The sequence below is a fragment of the Oppia nitens genome, unplaced genomic scaffold, assembly GCF_028296485.1.
Source record: "Oppia nitens isolate AA-2021 unplaced genomic scaffold, nextdenovo-longstitch-racon4-pilon3 scaffold10_pilon_pilon_pilon, whole genome shotgun sequence".
Lineage (NCBI taxonomy): Eukaryota > Metazoa > Arthropoda > Arachnida > Sarcoptiformes > Oppiidae > Oppia > Oppia nitens.
The window spans coordinates 196119-210000 of NW_026533189.1; positions in this window are offsets into that span (position 1 = coordinate 196119).

Here is a 13882-nt window from a genome sequence, read left to right on the forward strand (position 1 = left end):
TGTATCCGGTTGTGTGGAGTGGACTCCTTATGTGTGTAACGCGTGGATCTGCTACACGTGCGTGTGCTAGCATGCGTGTCCACGCGTAGGTAAGTGCTCCGACTATACCTGCTATCGACTGGTCCACCAACTGCCGGGTGACCACTGCGCTCAGGGGTGTGCGCAACGCTTATATACGGCTAAACGGGAAGCGAGGGCTGACGCCACGTGTCCTGACTTACAGCTCTACTTCACGGCTCTGATCTCGGCTTTACTATCTTCTGAGGCTTCCGTCTATGGCTTCCGTCGGTGTCTTCGCGATCGTTACTTTCCTCTCATGACTCAGACAGCAATCAAACGATTAAATAGTTTATTAATAATATGTGAATACAATATGTATTACAAAAATATAAAAGTTATTAAATGATAAAATAGTATTAAATATAAAAGACTGCTTCCGGTGCTGTCCTCACGAGTCACGGCTTACTGATCGCTGACCTGATCTTAAGGTCTATTAAACAACCGCTCACTTCAACGGCTAACACACGACTGACTCTTAATGGAGTCTCACTTCAACACTACGCTTCAATCACGTGACCCCTGGTGTCAGCTCCTGTAGCTTAAGGTTAACATATAAAACGTAACTATAATAGTATTGCTTTTCGAGACGGGTATGTCTACGGGACGTTTCATGTGTTGCACTTGGATTGATGTGTTGAGTGAAACGTCCCGCAGACATACCCATCCCGAAAAGCAATACTATTATAGTTACGTTTTATATGTTAACCTTAAGCTACAGGAGCTGACACCAGTGGTCACGTGATTGAAGCGGTGTTAGTGAGACTCCATTAAGTCAGTCGTGTGTTAACCGATGAAGTGAGAGGTTGTTTATTAGGCTTTAAGATCAGGTCAGCGATCAGTAAGCCGTGACTCATGAGGACAGCACSAGAAGCATTCATTTATTAATTAATACCTTTTTATCATTTAATATTTTAATATTTTTGTATTACATTTATTCATATTTTGTTAATAAACTATATAATCATATGATTGCTGTCCGAGTCATGAGTGGAATGTAACGATCGTGAAGACACCGACGGAAGCCTCAGAAGATAGCAAAGCCGAGAGCAGAGCCGTAAAGTGAAGCCGTAAGACAAGACACGTGGCGTCAGCCCTCGCTTCCCGTTTGCCGTACATAAGCGTTGCGCACACCCCTGAGCGCAGTGGTCACCCGGCAGTTGGTAGACAAAAGTTGAGTAAGCAGTCGGAGCACTTACCTACGCGTGGACACGCATGCTAGCACACGCACGTGTATCAGATCCACGCGTTACATGAGTATGATCTCAATCAATGAATGATGAGTTAAGTGGGACACCAACTTATATATGAGGATATTTGTCTTTTTGGCGGTCATCCCGGTCAAGGATTTTAATAAAATTAATTTAGTATTTGTGTTTAAGTGTATATAATTGATATCTGAAGTCAATATTTATGAGATGATTATATTTTTAAAGATATTGACCAAAATGTGTTTAATTAATTTAGTGTTTAATGGGGTCGATAGACCCTTGTATTGATAATATATATTTTGTTAGTGTATGACAAATATAGAAATATAGTAAATTGGTTAAAGTAGAGAAAGTAAATCCAATACTATATTTAATAGTATTGTTTTCATAAAAATATATTTGTAAAATAGATTAGTTTAGTTTAATATAATAAAATTCTTTAATATAATTGTGACAATATATAGATTGTTTACATATTACGTTCGCACTTTTTAAGAAATCTAGACCCMCTCCCTCCTCTATGTTAGCAATTGTTCGCATGTAGTCATTAAAAAAAGTTACGTTCGCATGTCCTTAACCGCTACCCCCCCCACCACCACAAGAAATAAAATATCAAATGCGAATGTTCTAAAAGTAACACTAACCCCCTCCCCTCAAGTGCGAACGTAATATGTGAACCACGCCTAATCAAATTAAACKGTGTCTCAATTGATTTACTATCAACGACACTACCAACTACTAGACTAGCTATCAATTACTCGAATTCATCAAAAAACAATATATATATTAAAATAATTTTTAAATACTTCAAATAATTTTAAATCTAATAATAATGTTATATATAATAATAATTTTATAAAAATATAGCAATTATTAATAAAATATTAATATTATTAGAGTCTTATGTGTGGGTAGTGTTGTATCCAGAGCCTCAAGAATCGTTATCTATACTACAATCAAATAGTATTAAGTAAAGAAAATAAATTTTTGCGAAAATATTTTTAATTTTATTATTCAAACTTGAGATCGGATATACTTATAACCTAGGTGTTAATTTTTTGTAAATATACTGACTACTCATAAAACTTTATTATTAAAGTTATCGTCATTTTATACAATTATACAGATTAAAAATATTTAATATATATATATAATTAGCTAGAACTAAAATTTAAAAATTACATAAGAAAAAATATAGTAAATAATATAATATTTTAAAAATAACAATATTTATAGATTATGTTTAATATTACAATTTTACACAATGGCAGATCTTTAAAAATTAATTATATTTCATATAAAAGAACAAAACTGAAAAATATTGTTTTATTATAAAAAATTATTAGTAATTTTATCTATAAGTAAATACTATATTATATATATTTTTAAATTTTAATTTTAATTGAACATTTATATATTGTTATTAATTTTATTTAAATATAGGCAATTATTATTATATTTACAAAAATTAACACCTAGGTGATAGACATACTGGCTTTGATATTCATAACATGTGATATTTGTTTAATGGATTGAAATCCGAAATAATATTTTAATTTCTCAATACTTTTTGATTATAATAGAGATAACGATTATTGAGGCTCTAGTTGTATCTCAGTGTTGGCTGAATCAAAATATTTATACATTACAAAGCGTATTATACAATGTATAATACATGATAAATTTTTCTATACAAAAAATGTTAACGCCACCCAGTATAGAAATATTAATATAAGCAAAATTTTTTCATTATATTAAACATGTATAATAAATATAGATTTAAAAAATGTATTTAATATAATACTGTATGTACACATAATAGTAATATAGCATATAGTATAATGTATAAAAATGTTTTGTATATAGTATTATTATACTGTATTATAAAACGCCAAAAATGAAAGCCTTGTATTTTTCAACCCTGATTAGCACTAACTGGTGATTGTGAGGCAAATTGCAATCATAAGTGATGARAGGACACGACCAGTGAGAGAGTGATGCGAMCATCAGATAGTGTTATGGACCGCACGCTAACTGCAAATGTACTGTACTTTTAACTACACATCCGGTTAATACCATTTATTTACCAACCATACACTTTACTGTATACTCTATACGCTTATATGCCAATGACTATGATTATTGTTTGACCCCCGGTATTGTATATTACTTACTATATATAACATCATTTTTGATGCCATCATAAGGATGTGTAGGTTTTTTGCTGTCATTTAGTTGCCAAGTGCTGAGGCAATGGCCAAATATAAACCCATTTTATCTATTGTTTGTATAACTATTGTAATATTTAATGTGCGATAATCTGGAAAATAATAAACATATAGTATGTGGTCTTCCCTCACATCATAACCATTCAAATAGATTCACAAACAGATAGTATTATTACTTGATATCAATAATAATATTATGTTATGTTATGTCAACATTTCAATGCTTTTCCGATCTTTTATTGTTATATATATATCATATRTATATATATATATATATATATATATATATATATATATATACAGTATAGGTATATACAGATTAATGCAACACATATATTATATGAATATTAAGCAATGTTTTTGATACTAAGTGAGGGTATAGAGAGGGGTAAAGTGGATAAAATTTGATTAAAGATATTGTGTACCTAAAATTTTTAATATAGTTTTAAACGACAATTTTTCAATTTTTTAAAAACTTCAAAAATTCAGTAAATTCACAAATAATTATTTAATATTTTCTTGAAAATTTAGTAATTAATTTTTCGAACTATAATTTTAATATTTATATAATGTGTACATTTAAATATAATATATTTAAACGGCAGTATAAATATTGGGGGTTTCTTGGATCAATTTCTATTTATTTTTGGCTTAAATTTTCAATTTTGYAAAAACATTTGGGAGTAAAATCATAAAATGATGCTAAAAATCAATATTAATTACAAAAGATGGCTTTAATCCTAGCCATCTATGCTAACTCATTATCCYAACGCTTAACCCGATTTTATATTTATCACACTTTATATTTAAATCCATTAAATCGATTATTATGGTCTCTCTCTCTCTCTCTCTCTCTCTTTCAAAACGAAATATATTGCCTGGGAATTCCCTGGGAGCAGGAAAAATAATTAACTTATAGAAAATAAACCTTGGAAAGTAATTTGCCCGAACCCTAGTCGTAACAAATTTACTGAGCATAAGAAATATCAATTCTCTGATATCATACACTGTATTAAAGTATACATTATGTATAATATACTATATTTGCATTAGTTTTATATATTATTTTATTGTATATACAGTACACCACAAAATAAAGTATTACATATTAATGTAATAATATATTACACAATATGCAGTCAAATCATTAGATAATCTGTTTAAAACTGATAATATATTACATATTATGAAATATAATAGAACTAAACATTTACGATAAATAAGGAAAACATTGATTTGGTTTTATAGTGAATATTATATAAATTTATACCCAAAGTATATAATACTTATATAATAAAAATCAGTAAATCTGATTAATATGTATTTAGCTTTTCAATACATTAATTTATTTTAAGTGTTTATTAAAGCTAAAAAATAAAAACATAATACAAACAGTTAAGARTGCTAAAAAGCATTTCCATACGAACTCCTAATCCGAATTAAAAATTAAATTAAAATCAAATGTATCAGTATGACAAAATAAACTCAACTTTAGTCATGTATGGTATCAAATGACGCAGTATGACAAAATAAACAACTTTATTGATACAGGGTATAAAATAACAAATAAATTATTATATTTACTCTAAATTTAACTTGAATTTAAAAAGTATTAATTCAACCTTCATTTTTTCTATATTCTTTAAAATATTAAAATTTGTATTCTAATTCCATATCTTATTTTTGATGCTTTATTCAAATCTAAGAATTAAACATTAAATTTGAAATTTTTATATATGTTCCTAAAGCTATAAAATTGTTTATATTAATCCTTTATATCTTATTTTTGATTTTTAATCCAAATCTAAAGTCAAAATTTCAAAATTCAATCAAATGCGGACACAAGAAAATACGAATATATAGAATTCAGATATATTAATATATACTCATTTCGGAAGTGAAGGTCAATATATATATATATATATTAAATATCATACATTAAATAATAAAAATATTTTTTCTGTTATTATTTGTAATTATTATCTTTAATATTTAAGTGATAAGCAAAAGATTAACTTATTCTTTACATTCAGATATATAATATTAATAATTATAAATAAATTCAATATTTAAAAATAATAATAAATATAATTGTTTTGGTTTAATAAGTTTTGGATTTTCGGTTTAGGGATTAGTGATTCAAATTACAAAAATATCGAAAAATTTTGGGAGAGGTATAGGTTTGGTAGAGATTATTACAATTTTGAATTCAATTTTTTCAAAAATCCAAAAATTAAGGATCAACAGAAAAATTCTTCAAATTTCCTTAATTTCCCGAATTTTCCCAATTTTTTTTAATATTCCCAATAAATTACATTATTTTTCTAACTTTTTTAAAATTAATAAAAACTTAAATTCTAACTAAAATAAAAAAATAAAAGAATTCTGTATTTAAAATTTAAAAATAATTACTAAAAACATTAATATCAATAATACACTGAGTTATTTTAATTATTTTTACATAATATTCTACTTATATCTTAATTAATTTTTTAAATAATAATTAATGTTTAAGTTTATAGTTACATAGTTTTATTTTTTAAATGTTAATTTTATATGAATATTGACTGAATACTAATTATTTTAGTTAATGTGTTAATTCAATTATAAAATTGAAAATATTTTCTAATATTTTAGTTATTTTAACTTTTTTACTTATTTTTAGTCTATAATCACATTAAAATTAACTTATATAAGTTATAAAAACATAATAACACTTAATAAAATATTATTAATAAAAATTATAATTTGTAAAAACTTGAAAACAAATTTTGGCACCAAATTTGGAGGTCATTTGTCGTCGTTTTTAAGCATTTGTCGTCAAAAATTGGAAACAAAATAATAATCTAATTGTAAAAACCAAAAGTTTACTAATCTGTAGATTCTATACTCTATTGACTTAAATTTAGTATTGAATATATTATAGACTTAGTATAACTATTATAATATGTTCACAAATGTTATAATTTTAATTTTAGACATCGCATCAAACAATATGATTAAAAAATATATATAAATAGTAAAAAGTAATTATTTTAAGAGTTGACGAGTAAATTGAATTGATTTGATTTGAGATAATATTAATTAAATGTCATTAAAGACAACACTTAAGAATGTGATGAAGAGTTGAAGCACTTATAAGAATGAAATGAATATTGTTTTCATTATTATTATTATTAGAAAAACTATTTCTTCTTCACAAACAATCTAATGATCAAAAAGATTGTCTTTTAAGCGTTTACTCAATCAAGTCGTTGCTATAATCTATCTCTCCATCAAATTTTTATCGCAAACTCTCTCTCTTCTCTCTCTCTCTCTCTTAACCATTGATTGACTCAAAACATATATTTATTTATGTGTTTGATATAAATAGCAAATGTGAATGTGATGTGACATCTAAACAGACGTCACAATACAATACAAAGCATTAGACATATCTCAAGTGATATCCCTATGCATTCAATTGTCGGTAACTAATGTTTTCGCATTTCTAATGTTAAAGTTAGACAAACATAAGATTATACATTGAATACTAGTTTCATATATTCACTACTGTATAATACTTCATAATATACTCCATTATATAAAATATAGATTCAGTATAAGTCTATAAAAATTATAACATATTAATGCAAACATATCAAATGTTTAGTATATAATCTTAAATAATTTAGTATTTATAATGAATTTTAATTATTTACTATTTATTTTAATCAAGACATAAATATATTACCACATAAAGATATTAAGATACATGAGCTCAATGACAAATATATATATATATATTATACATTGTATTTTGTTAAAAAATCAAAATAATAAAATATTATTGTACATTAAGCTAGATCAATTTTTCAATATTTTTTTAAACAAAAAAACAAAAATATTTTTATATAAGTATGATATACACTGTATATTATACAGTACATATATAAATTATATAGATGTTTTTAAAAAAAATTATTAATAGCATTTTGATACTTATAAATATGTCATAATAATAATAATAATATTATATAAAATATTATAATTTAAAGATAAATAAATTTAATAAAAAAGAATTTTTATTATTTTGTATGAAATTATTTTATTTATTCAAATAAACTTTAAAAGATTAAGTCATATCAAAGCGCATATTTTAAATTTAAAAGTCAAAAGTTTGTCATTTTAAAAATAAATATTTAAGAAATCCTTATTTATCCTTTTACTAACAATTTTTATTTTCAATTTTGTAATTCTCTGTTTAAACCTAAATTATTATTTTATAAATTTTGAATTTAAACCAAAAACTACTTCAACAAAATTATTTTAATTTTATTGTTTTATAAAATGTGATATAACTTTTCATATTGCTAGTAATTTAAAATTATAAGTCAAACGGATTTAAAGTATTAAAAATTAAATGTTAGACTCAAACATCAAATTGCTTTAAACGATGCTTTTTCTAATACAATAATAAATAGTAGTTATTTAAAAAATTGGTTTTATTTTGATGGCAAAGTACTCTTAAAAATCTTAAACATATTCAAAAATTTGATAAAATCTTTTGAATTATTGTAATTAATTAAATTTGTTGATTAMTTTTATAAAAAATAAACAAAAATATTGTATTTTTGTTAAATATAAATAATTACATTTATTTATGACAGAAATTCTATTATTATGTAAAAACTTGCTTTTTATACAAAAACAATCTAATTGTTATTGATACTGTATTATTTTTATCAACATTATACTCAATAAAATTATTAACTTTAATAATTAAAATAATTTATTAAAATATATTACAAAAAATTGTATTAACAATGATCACAATAATTTAAATTGTAAAATTTATAAAAGAAGTGACATTAAATATTGTTGTAATAAATCTTATTTGTTGTACAAAAAATCCAGAAATTTTTCTCCCATTAGATTTAAATAAAAATATCAATTCCTAAGATTAATGTCGATAAATAATAATAATATATCTTTTTTTGAGCCAATTGTCGAATAAATGCTATTTATTGCAATTGATTTTAAGTCCAAATCATTTCAAAACATAAATAAATATTAAGTTTATTATAGAAAAAGCACTTATTTAGGCATTGAATCGTATGAATCAATTGCCAGAAAATTAAGTCCCGACAATAGTTTCGGGAATGAGATGTAATTATATTGATGGCAAACAATGCGCTCAATAAGTTTTATTGCCATTTAATACAATAACAAGTTTTATTGTCAAAAATGTTTTGGCAATATATATAATATTTTAAGATAATTAAAAGCAATCATTTTATTATTGCTATATAAGCATACAATAAATGCAAATTTTAGTATTCAAGCCAACACTATATAAACGTTATATTTTTGGCTAATTTATTTAATTAAAAATTTATACAGTATATTGCATGTAGATTCTAGAACAACTATTATTTATTATAATTATATTATATAAAAAATAAAATACAAAAACAAATTTTAAATTATATTTATTGTTAAAATCTTATAACTACGACAGTAAAAAAATAAGTCTAAATTAAAAGTTAAAACTATTTAATTTACTAACTTACAATAATTATAACAATTTTTTTATAATTTAACCAAAATTAAACCAAATTTTAATATATTAAACCAAAAATATTTATCAGAAATAGCTAATTTTGCTAATTATAGTTATCATTAAAAAATTACTACAATTATTATTAAAGAATAGTATTATATATTTATTTAAATTCATAAATAAATTGTTAAATACTTAGAATATTAAAATAATTTATATTTTTCTGAAAGTTAACTATAAACAAAAACAATGTTATTTATATAATTGATCTAAAATAATAATAGAGTTTTTCAAGTGAATATTACATTAAAAATTGTTGTAATTTAATATACGCTCCGAACCCAAAAAAATATCATTAAAATTATTTACGTATTTTATATAAAGATTTAATTTTTATTAACTGTAAAAATATTTGTACTAAACTTTATAAAAAACAACTCAACGGCAAAGATTCACTTTTAAAAAGACATTTGATTTTTTACATTTAGTTGAATTTGTGTACTTTATGTAACAAAAAAAACATTTTCTTTAAAACTTATGCATCAATTTTTGCATCATTTTTGCCTCATTAACAGCTTATAGAGTTAAATGTTGTGGAAATTGAAAGAAAAATTGATAAACTTTAACAAAAAATATCGGTTTTAAAGTATATGTTTGCTAAGTATTCTTTAAAAAAGACAAGTTTGTAAAAACGTTATTATATAAGCATATCTATCTATCTATCTGTCTATATATATCTGAATGTATATAATTGTGACTTTTATAGTACTGTTAGATAACAAATACCATAATCTGTTCAGCAATTTATCAAAAAAAGCTAAAAGAAATGCTGTTGTTATCACTGGTATATGAGATATATATATATATATATATATATATATATATATGTATGAATTGATACAAGTTTTGGCACTTTTCTCTCCCTTTTTCTCACTGAATTGACTAACATTTTTACTTTAACAATACGATCACATCTGTGGTCATCATTTTATTTCAATTTCTGCTTATTATCTGAGAAATGGCGACTTTTTTGGGGAAACCACAAGCTTTTTGTATACAATACCCATTACCTCATCCATCGGTCTCTCTAATCATTACTGCTATCATAAGATCTATTGCAATGAATAATCCGTTTTCAACAAACTTTCACACAAACCAATGTCAATGACTCCATATTCTCCTCAATGATTAATAAAGTATTCAAAAACATTATAATACATACAAATATATATTATATCATATATACTGTAAAATAACATAAAATATAGTAATATTACAAAATATGTATAAAAAATTTAATAGTTAAATAATATCTACAATAATTAATAATGGTAATTACATTATTAGCATTTATTTAGATTAATCTGATAACCTGATATATATATATATATATTAATTTCTGGTTACAACCTCTGTATGAAAGATAAACTTTCAGTTGAATACATTAAGTGTATATAAATATTAATAAATTTCAAATATTTTATTTTGTAATTTTTATAATAAACACAATTACTTTATTGAATCTATACTATTATATATATTAATAGTTTCACAACAATTATTAATGGCGATTACAAATTAATTATATTATTAATCAATACTAATGTTAGTTTTATTTTTTAAAAAAATTATATATAATTTTTGTTGTATACTTTTACAAGCTCTACGAAAATAGACATTTATGTCTACTTAGCTCTACGAAAAAATTAGAGGGATAACTAAAAAATACAATAGGATGAGCTCTAGAGGAGGTGTAGGAGGTGTTGGGGTTAAACATGTTATGAGCTCTAAAACAATAGAAATTTATATGTAAATAGCTCTACGAAAAAATTAAATAATTGTATTGTAACACCACTACAAAAAATAAATAATAGTATATAATATAATAAACATATAAATATAAAATAATAATATTATTATATATTATATAAATCATAACATAATTATCTAAAGTTACTTTAAACATTATATTACATTTTTATGTTACAGTTTTATATATAATAATAAATAATAATTATAATTGAATTATAAAAACTACTATATGTTAATTTAAATTATATAAATAATTTCAAAAATTTAAATACATAAAAATCTTTTTTATCACATATTTTTTTAAAAATAAATTTTTTTATTTATAAATAATTGTATTTAAATTATAATTATTATAATAAAAAAATTAAGAATTGTAATAAATTTATAATTAATTTAATAATTTATAAAGTAAAAATAAAATATCTAATTTAATTTATTTATTTAGTAAAAAATATTTTGCCAATTTATTATTTAAATTAAAATAAAAATTCAACAAAAATCAGAAATTCTAGATATGTATTATCTTAATAATTTTGAATTAAAATTAATTTTAAAAATTTATACAATATTTTTTAATAATATATATATATAATTACTTGATGAGTGTTAAGTATATGTCCAACAGTATTTTCAACGTCATATAGTATTCTTCCACATAATTTGCATTGAAATTTTAATGTTGATTTATGAAATTCACGAATGTGTCTATTACGTCCTTTTAATGTTCTCCATAATTTACGGCCACAGATACTACACTTAAAATGCCGTCGACGGTGAAACATTATAACCATTGGCTCTTAAAATAAAATAAAATATTTTAATTAAATTATATATGTTAATATAAATTATCATTTTTAGATTTAATTGTTTACATATATGAATTTTATTGTAAGAATCTCACTTCTGAATACTTTTTTATTTTTAATATAAGATTAAGTGGTTTGTCATTCAAATCACGAGTTATTTTAATGCCTTCAAGAGTTAATTTAATTTGTTTATCTTTTCGTTTAATGGCCACGTCAATCCACGTATCGAGAATATTTTCAGTGATTTTTGGACAATCACTAACACGAAAATTTATTATTTTTGATGCCAATTTAGTAAATTCTGATATTCCATCATCAGTAATATTGTTCATCGATGACAAATGTAATACTATTAATTTTGGTATTTTAGCCAATACTAAAAGTGTTTCATTTGTAAGGTTGTGAGCTTTTAAAAAGCGTATCTGTTCCATATGTGGACACATTAGTGGAATCATAGCTATTGATAGATGCGTAAATCGACAAGTATTTATCTTAGTACCAGCAATACCAAGTGATCTAAGTTTTGAACATCCTTTAAAAACACTAATTAGCGAATCGTCGGTCAATACAGACTGACTATTATTTTGCGAACATTCTGCTAAAACAAGAAATTCGAGATTTTTTAGCGCTGCTAATGCTTTTAGTGATGAATTTTTATAAGATCCAAACGTAAGTTTAAGACTTTTTAAGTATTTCATATTATTTGTAATAATTGAAAAATCAGTTGTAGCAATATTTGAAACAATTAATCCAAAATGAATTAAATTCTTGCCATTTCCTGATACCAATGATTTTAATCCAACATTTACATCAGACAAATGATTAAAACCAATCCAAATATCTTCAACATTAGGTCCCAATTTAGCCAAACAATGACCAGTGACATATTTACCAGGATTTATGGCATTGATTACTTTTAAATTTTGGAGATTTTCAATCAAAATACTAAATCGATATTCGTCCAATTCACAATTTGAGATATCAATATATTTTAACTGTGGGAATCGTTTTACCAATATTTTAAAACCTTTCCAACTTAAGTTCAAACATCCGTTTAAATTAATGCGCTCTAAATAAGGTACTTTTTGTCGTAGAATAGCAATTAAATGATCACTAACTGTAAAATTTTTTACTGTTAAAAACTTAAGATTTGGATAAAAATTTATCATAGCAATAAACTCGTAATAATTGATTACGGTGGCTTGCGATTTATTAGTTATGACATTTGTATATTCAAAACCTTGTCGGGAACCCAAATACGAGTCAACATTGTTTCGCCAATACTTGCTTACTAATCGCAATGGTATAAGTTTTTGCCAATTGGTTGCTTTTAAATATTTGGCCAATATATTTTGAAAAACTTCTGGAGACAAATTATTGATTTGTTGCTGTGAGTTGTTTACTGCTATTGATGTTTTGACAATTTCAGTAGTTACGCTTAATTTATTAGATAGTGGTTGTCCATTATCATTACAACTCTCATCGTCTGATGACATATGAGATTTGTTTAAATCATTGACATTACTTGTCATTATTTGTATTATCTTTATGTTAGACCAATTGAAAATAATCAAATAAAAATTAAATAATAGGTATTTAACTAATATGTAAATTTATTATATATTAAGAATTAATTTAATCGTTATATTCAATAATCATTTACAAAATTAATTTAAAACTAACATTTAATATAATAATATATAATAAACTATATTATAATTAATTTTTGATAAAAAATATCTTTTATAAAACAAATTCTTAAATATTATTAATACTATTTAGAATTAAATAGGATTTCAATTTTTAATTATAATATTTAGCATAATTTAAAATATCATAAGAATTATTTATTTCATTTTTTTTCTAAACTTGATATAAAACTTAAAATTTAATTATAAATAAATACTTTATTAAAATATCAAAATTATAGATTAATTTATAAAAATTTTATTTGTTATATAAATGTTAATTTAAATTTAAATATAAATTAATAATATAAGTTATCAATAAAATTAATTATATATTTCATTTCATTTAAATTAACATTTATATTTATATGTGTTTTTACTTATATATATTTTTTATTTAATTTTTTTAAAACGTTTATAAATATATATATATATTTATTTATTTATTTATGTATTGTTAAATATATTTTTAAATAATTTTAGTTATTTATTTTAATATATTTATATATAATTATATATATTAATATTTATATATATT